The sequence below is a fragment of the Plectrocnemia conspersa genome, unplaced genomic scaffold, assembly GCF_051122295.1.
Source record: "Plectrocnemia conspersa isolate PC_06_02 unplaced genomic scaffold, ASM5112229v1 ptg000012l, whole genome shotgun sequence".
NCBI classification, from domain to species: Eukaryota; Metazoa; Arthropoda; class Insecta; order Trichoptera; family Polycentropodidae; genus Plectrocnemia; species Plectrocnemia conspersa.
In genome coordinates, this window is record NW_028277176.1 from 2,304,518 (window position 1) to 2,313,008 (window position 8,491).

Consider the following 8,491-nt stretch of genomic DNA (forward strand, 5'->3'; position numbering starts at 1 on the left):
TTAGGTTTTGAACATCAAATGAATGTTTCGCAATTTACAAATTGTGTTTTATCGACAGTGAGGCGATACGGCAACCGCCGTACATGTACGGCGGTCGATCTAACGTATAATACAATTGTTATATAACTGAAAAACAAAAAAATATTTTTTTAAATTTAAATGTTTGTAAATGATTTTTATACAAAATAATAGCAATAAATTAGAGTATGAAATAATTTAATATTACAATAAATATTTTATATAAATTTTATAAAAAATATTGAAAGCCTCTGTATTGATTTAGAAAAAATCTACTATAGCTAAATAATATATAATAAATATGTAAAATAAATTATTAAAACATACTAATTCAAAAAAGTAATAAAATAAATCAAAGCAATAAAACTAATAGAATCACTGATTTTTTTATTATTATTATTAATTCAATATTAAACAATTATGTATATATAAGTAAAATTAATTCACTCCCAGGTATATACTACAAAAATTAACAAATGTTTATAAATTAACCCAGTACTCAAAAGGTTAAGGCAAAACGTTCTAAGTGCACTGATTATAAATCAATTATATTTTATACTAGTGAAAATATAATTTCGCTGAAAAATACACATTTGGATACTAAGCTTTATTGGACGATTCACCGCAACAAAAAGTACAGTATGTACTAACATCCAATTGTCTTTTATGAAATCTTGAAATAATTTAGAAAAATGAATTAAAATTTACAAAATTCCATTATACACGGATGTAGGATTCTGAAAATATATTCTTCAATTTAAGCCAATAAAAAAAATCACATAATCAAAAGCCGCGTAATGAGAAATTTATCATGTGTTTACATCTAATTTCTCTCCTTATTTGCGATCTATACCAATTTTTGCTCATATTTGAATAAATCCATATTCACGTCACGTTTTCGCCGAACCGGTTTTCGCCGCGCGTTGTTTATTTTTTGGGGAAATTCTACAATTTTCCTGACGCGTCTCGAGAGAATTTCCTCGGTGCGGCCCACGTCGTTGGGATAATGGTCCATTGGGACCAATTGACCGCGCCGCTAACGTTTGAACTGGATGATGATGGAGAGCAAAAAAAGAGAACACGCGAAACGCCGACCTTGACATTGAGCTCGAACAAAACACGTCACAAAAAAGTGCTTACGTAACGAAAGCGACGCGACCGAGAGACCGAATCGACACTTTTTTTGCTCTATTTGTCTATTATCTATCTCGCTTTCGATTTTTTACTAAATGCTAAGCATTTTGCAACGAGCGGCGCGAATATCGCCACGATTACACATTGCTCTTTTTGCGGTGGAAAAATTTAATATTGCCATAAACGCATTCGTAAAAGGAAACAACTACTGATTTTACTCGATTTTTATTGTGCGTTTTGCCAAGGCCATTAGCGCAATACTGACTTTTTTACACCGTAATTTGATCAGTATTCGAATGAATAGTTAGAGGCAGTTTAACTATCTTTGGTCAACTATGTTGCTCTCGACGATTGTGTAATTAAAAAAAATATAAATTATTTGTGTGTTTTCAATATCTAAATCACGAAAAAATGTATCAAATAAACGTGAGATATCACTGTTACTAAACGAGTATTTCTATTGAAATAATCACTGCTTAAATCGTTCTTACTGACTAAATTGTATCATTATTTCATATATTTTAAGACCTTTTAGTAAATATAAAACCATAGATCCATTATTTTTATGCAGACCTACACTTAATTTATATTGGAAAGAAATGTATTATAATGTGATATTATTAAAGTTGTGGTTACAAATATTTAATTATTAAAATTATGAGCATCGTGACCTGACAGGTTAACCTAATGAGTCACAATTGCCAAAAGTATAAAATATATTACAATTTTAAAATACATACAAATATATAAATATATACGTATGCATACATACAAATTCATGTACCCCATATGTGCACGAGAAAATGCACAGTATTGAGCAGCTGAACGGCCTTTGCCAGAGAAGATTTGGCAAGTGTTCCAGTTCTAGACTTTACAGGCAAGAACAATGGACGCGACCGAGAACTATAACCACCTTCTGGAGCCCACGTTTGGAGCTGCTCGAGCACCGAAGGATTGTCTACGATGCCTTTGAGCAGTGTTTAACTATATAAACAATTGATATTAACTATATAAACATGAACATCCACGGTAACTATTTTTTTTCATTTAATCTAATTTTATTTTGTAAACTCTATATTTATAAACCATACAAGAATATAGTGTTATTTTTTGAGTATTGCTTTCGCTTTTTAGGATAACTAATCTTTTCACATTATATGTATCAGAATGGTAGTGGAATTATTAAGTGACTTAACCAAAATTGGAATCATACAATTTACTCAAATAAAGATTATAAAAGCCACACATTTCATGTAAATATTATATACTTGATTTTATATCATTATAACTTGACATTAAAAAAAAAATATTGACAAATATAATAATTAGTATATAACCCACTTTTTTTAAACAGGATTGTAGAATGCAATAATACTGCAAATAAAAATCGAGTAATGATTATTTTCGAGTATTTTGTGATACAATAACTATCAAAAACTAAAAATGAATAGTTGAAATCCATATTATTTTAGGATAGAAATCTAAGATTATTAAAGTGTAGAAATACACAATTTAATAAAATATCAAGCTTTAATACTACTATTTTATTAAATAGTTTCCACTATAAATTTAATACTTTGCACTATAAATACTTTGGTGTGCAGTCTACCAATGCGTAACGCCCGCGTTCTGTTCAAACCAAAACCTAACCTAACCTTCACAATGCAAAGTATCAAATTTATAGTGGAAATATTTTAAATAAAGTGCATTTATATACAATTTCCCTTTAAATCATCGTTATATATTAGTTAAAAATGACACGAGTTTCAAATTATTATTATACAATATATGAACTCTTTCTAAGCTTCTAATCCTTTCACTGCACTCTTGTATTGTATATTTGCAGAACATAATATAAATAAAAAAGCACCGGATATAGACGAAAAAAAATGCCGGTTACAAAATTGCATTCGCTATTACAACAATATCGGAATAACGACGTAAAAATTTACACAACATAGTCAGTGTCGCATTACAAACTATAGTATGTCCCAAGGAATGTGACACGACACAATACAATAGTCTAAAGGTCGATAATGAGATACAAATTAGAATTTTGCACAATTTCCTCTTTGAAATCATTCAAAACTGTGTTGACATTTCACGAAAAAAGTGTAATAAATCAAACCAAGCTAATTATTATGCGATAGATTAATTTATTCTATACTCTCTAATACTTCTGTCACAGAAAGTATTAATTCTTAATTTTTTTAACATTGTCAAGTTACGAAGAAATGGGTATAATACACTAATATGTCATAAAATTGCTACAATATACATATTTGGCTAACATACTATAAAATTTCTACATTAAAAGTACTAAAGAAACTACAGATATAGTGTTAAATTTGGCTAATGAAATGAACATATTTTTAGATATTTTAAAAACAGTCTAGCTTAACTGTCAATTTATCTTAATTAAAATATAGGTTATCGCATATTGATTATCGCAAAATACAAAGTAACTATATAAATTAAGTAGTTGCTTTATGATTAATTAAAAGCAGCAGTAAAATTATATAATTTATATGTATAAATAAAACTATTGAAGGCGAGATGAAATTTATTAAACTTTTCTAAAGAAAAGCTCACAGTAATTTGACTCAAAACTATTATGAACTAAATTAGAAAGATTGTTTTATCCATCGTTACTAAAATATGTTGAAAATATAAATGTAGATATTAATATTAAAGTGAGAGAAAAGTATGATTCTTTATAAAAGTATGTTTTTTTCGAATCTCAATAACATAACCAGTGTTATATATTAATAAAGCGTTTATAATTACTATTATAATCGATAAAATTATCTAAGGTCTTGATGGCCTTAAGTGGATTGGCAAATTCGTTATTTGCCAACCTACAGGAAGGTTGATTATATTATTTTAACTATAATTTATCTAGTGTTCTTTTCACATGCATCATCAGTTCATCTAGATTACTTTTCTCTTAATGACAGAATTACATATTTTATGTGACAATGCAATTTTTATGATTACTTGCTATTTCAAAGAAATGAATATTTTATTGCATATGTATCAGATTCTTAAAAGAAAATTTGCATTATACATTGGCATTTATATATATATAATATTTGAGAAAATATGGTTAATAACAATTAAAATGATAGAATAGCAAATTTTATTTGAGCAAAGCAAAAAAATCACTTAAGGGCAGCGAATTTTTTATTATTATTTTAATATTTTATGAGCTGAAATAACTCATTATTTTTAATACCTAATATGTACGACCTAGTTCGATTTTAATAAATTATCCAAATATTCATCCGTGAGATTAGGAGAATATAAGAAAACCAGATGATCGATCTTATCCTTATAAAAAATCACTAAATCCAATAAAAATTTATCGAAAGAAGATTTAAAAAAAAAGAAAAGATTTATCGTTTCATCAGTTTTTAGGAAAACATCATAATTAATTATCAAATGTCAGTGGAATTATATTGAGATGCATTTTTATGATTAGCTGCTATTTTAGAGATGTGAGATTTTAATAGCAAAGTAGCAAAATGAATTCATTTACAGACATCTAAATTCCGACATCAATTTTACTTCTTGAAAAAGTAGGTCGCGATCGTTTTATTAAAATCTTTTAGTGAATTTTCAGAAAAACATTCAATCAAATTTTCAATAAACTATTGAAATTATTTTAGAGCAATATTAAATTATGAAGAATTAATTTTAATCAAATCATAGATTTCTAGGAAAACATTATAATTATTATTAAATGTCAGTGGAATTATATTGAGAAGAATTTTTATAATTATCTACTATTTTAGAGATGTGAGATTTTAATAGCAAAGTAGCAATATTAATTCATTTGCACCTAATAAACACTTAATGTCACCTAAACCCAGACTCGATTTTAATTCTTGCCAATAAGGGAAAAATTAGGTTTATCATAGATTAGGGATCGATTGCGTTAATGGGAAAAGTAGGTCGCGATCATTTTATTTAAATCAGAAAAACATACCATCAAATTTTTAATTACTTATTTAAGAGTGATATTAAAAATATGAGAAGTAAACAATCAACTGATTTTTAAACTTGAGATGATATTGATCAATCGCGATCGACTTCAATATATTCATATATATATATACACATAACTAGCTAAGGTTTTATAGTTAATATTATATTCCAAAAACAAAACATTTAAGGGCAGCTTAATGTAGAAATATTGAGTAGTTACTTTTTTACAAGATTTATCTCTCGTTCATTTTAAACAAATCATCAGTTTCTAGGAACACGTTATAATTAATTATTAAATGTCAGTGGAATAATTATATTGAGATGCATTTTTATGATTATCTGCTATTTTAAAGATGTCGGATTTTAATATCAAAATTAAGAAACACTATCTAATTCCAGTCAACCAATTTTACTTCTTGCCAATAAAGATAAAATTAGGTTTTTTAATTACATGTTAATTTAGAAAAGTGACATTATCAAGGGATTTTCACTTAGATATAGTAATTATCTAGTTTCAACAAAACCGTTTGAAGGAAAACTTAGGTTTGTCATGAATTATGTTAATGAAAAAAGTCGATGGCGTTAATGGAAAAAGTAGGTCGCGATCGATTTTTTCGAACTAATTTGTAATTAATTATTGAAATTATTTCACAGTAAATTTTAATTGAAATATGATACTGAAGATGAGAAAAATTTAATTTTAAACTATATACCAATATAATATGACACAGAAATCCGTATTCCAAAATAATTGGAGCAGTTGGATGTGCCTTTGCATAAAATTCAATGAGGGCTATTTTACTACAGAGAATTATATTGAGAATTAAATAAATACTTTGCTCCATAAAACTAATTATTTGTGCATTTATGAGATGTTCATTGTTCTAATACTCGCTCGCACCTAATGCGTTCAACGGTAATGCACAAACAATTCGTTTTATGGAACAATTATTTTTTTATATTGCTCATTTAAATTTATTCCGTAAAATACGTTAAATTATTAAAGCCTATTAACTAACTTTATGTTATATAGAATAGAAATAGGTAGGTGTAAATTGGCTAGACTTTTTATCAAATTATCATCAATTCATCCAAGTACATTCTTTTGACAGTTTTGCTCTCTGTTAGTGATAATGGAATTGTAAAATTTATTTGAGACGCATTTTTTTGGTGTGATATTTTCATAGCATATGTATCATAATAGTGGGAGTAAAGTGGCATTATTATTTTTTACAGATTTATCTCCTGTGTTTTTCATTAGGATCATATACGTATGCTTTCTATGATTGTTCCATGACGAAAATGTCATATTTTGTAAATGGATTTTTTGCGATTATTTGCTATCTTGGAGATGTGAGATTTTCATAGAATATGTATTAGAATGGTGAGAGCAATGTGACGTTAGTAAATTTACACTTATTGTCATTGATATATCTAATTACACACACTCAAATTTCCTTCGTGATCGTGACAACTTACAAGTTGTGGCGATCGACTTTTCATGCTTCTATGATGCATATGTATAAAAAAAGCGTGTCCACGATTTCGTCAATACTACTCGCTTTGACTTACTACACACACTTTTCCACGAGATGCCTAGAGTTTATAGTTTCGCCGCGGGCCGCTAGACGGCGCCTAGCGTTACAGATTCGAATGTCGGAGACCGCGAAATTCCCAGTCGGGACCTTTCACCGTTTGCGAAATAGACGCGAATCGCGCGCACGCAACTGTTGCGTCCAGAGGCACTAAACCTTTTTCCATGCAAACATGTAAAACACATCACTGTCGTTTAAAAACAAAAAAAACACACCGTATCACTTGTATGTATAGAGAATATTCACTTTTTGATTTGAATAATAACAATAATAATAATAATATTAATATGAATAATAATAATAAAAAATCAGTGAAAGTGATCGCGTTCGAGACGACAACAAAACAGTGGGGGCGTGTGCGTGCGTCGCGTCGCGGTGGTGGTGGTGGTGGTTGTTGTTAAAAAAAGCGGTGCGTGGCCGCGGTTGCGCAAACCTCGCGGTTGAGGGTGGGGGTCGCCTGCCGTAGGGGTGGGGGTCGTCCTCGTGAGCGCACGAAGCGGGCGACGGGCGCGCGCGGACTGCGGGACGCACGGCGCGACGAGCGCCCGAAAGTAAAAGTGACGGAAAGGTGGGGGGGCGCGCGCTCTCCGCGTTGCGCTGCTACAGAGACTGCCGAAGCCGCTGCTGACCACGACACTGCACATAGCCCAACACGGGACAGAGGAGACGAGACGCGCAGAGGCATTTCTCCGGCTTTCGCGCGCGCTCTCTCAGGGTCGCCCGCTCCTTTCGCTTTCGGCGGATGCTGAGTGCGTGCCGTCGCTGTCTTTCTTTTTTTCGGTGCAAGATTGCACAATCTTCGACGTTGTTTACCTACCCCTATCTTATGACTATCAGATGCAAAAATAAAAAAGTAGGACATTCAAAGGATATATAGTAATCGAGATTACTATGCTTTAACTTACAACCAAAAAATAAATAAGAATGTTTAAAAAAAATATTAATTTAATTTATATATTTTTTTTTAAAAATACCTCTCAAATAAATTTTGTAATTACAATATATAACAAACTTGTTAAAATATCATATTACGGGAAGGATGAAAGATGTAAATATTTATTTTTTAATACAGTGAAATATTCCAAAAAAATGATCATATTTTAAAATACTACAAGTTGATTGCTGGGGCATACACCCAAAGTTGTCATTTCTTTTTCACTTATGAATAATGACAAAGTAATACATATTCAAAGTCTCTATGGTGACCATGATGTATAACGTCATATTTTGATATTATAGTTAAATTATTGCTTGTATGGAACCCATACATTAAACATGTACCGGTGATTGGTACCTAGGAATGTGTGTAAACTGTGTGCAATTCATATAAAAAACACTTTTTCCAGCGATAGTCAATCTGATAGCTGACAGCTGATTTGTGCTCAGTTTGGTTTGCCATTTCACCATGCCAGAATAACGTTTGCAAATTATTCAAATTGATAATTGTGGTTCAGTTGCGTTTTAAATTCGTGACTGCAACGGCGAAGACATGATTTTATTGCTTTTGACGTGGATTTTTGACTTTTGAGAGGCGATAATTGTGTTTTGCGCTCTCCTATTGGACAAAATTTGGTTTAGATGTTCTATATTTAATTTGTAATATTATTATAAAAAGTTGCAGTATACTCCTCATTTCAAATGAGATGTTATAGAGGAACATGACCAAATAAAAATTAATAGATCTGTATCGTGAGTAGGGATTTTTGTCAAGATAACCCGAGAATTTATTTCCTGGAAATTAAATTAAATATCTCGAA

General features: G+C 30.1%; 1 protein-coding gene across 3 annotated transcripts in view; it reads right to left on the bottom strand.

Moving 5' to 3' along the window:
- ken (zinc finger and BTB domain-containing ken and barbie protein) overlaps positions 1–7,269 on the bottom strand; it is a 107,584-nt gene extending 100,315 nt beyond the window's left edge. For 2 of the 3 annotated variants that reach the window (XM_088200152.1, XM_088200150.1), the window contains exon 1: positions 7,168–7,269. The gene's annotated coding sequence lies outside the window, so the exon portion shown is untranslated. Of the gene's footprint in view, positions 1–6,949; positions 7,072–7,167 lie in introns of those variants that run through there. The other variant, XM_088200151.1, reaches the window with a different exon arrangement.
- Positions 7,270–8,491: the final 1,222 nt, after the last annotated feature.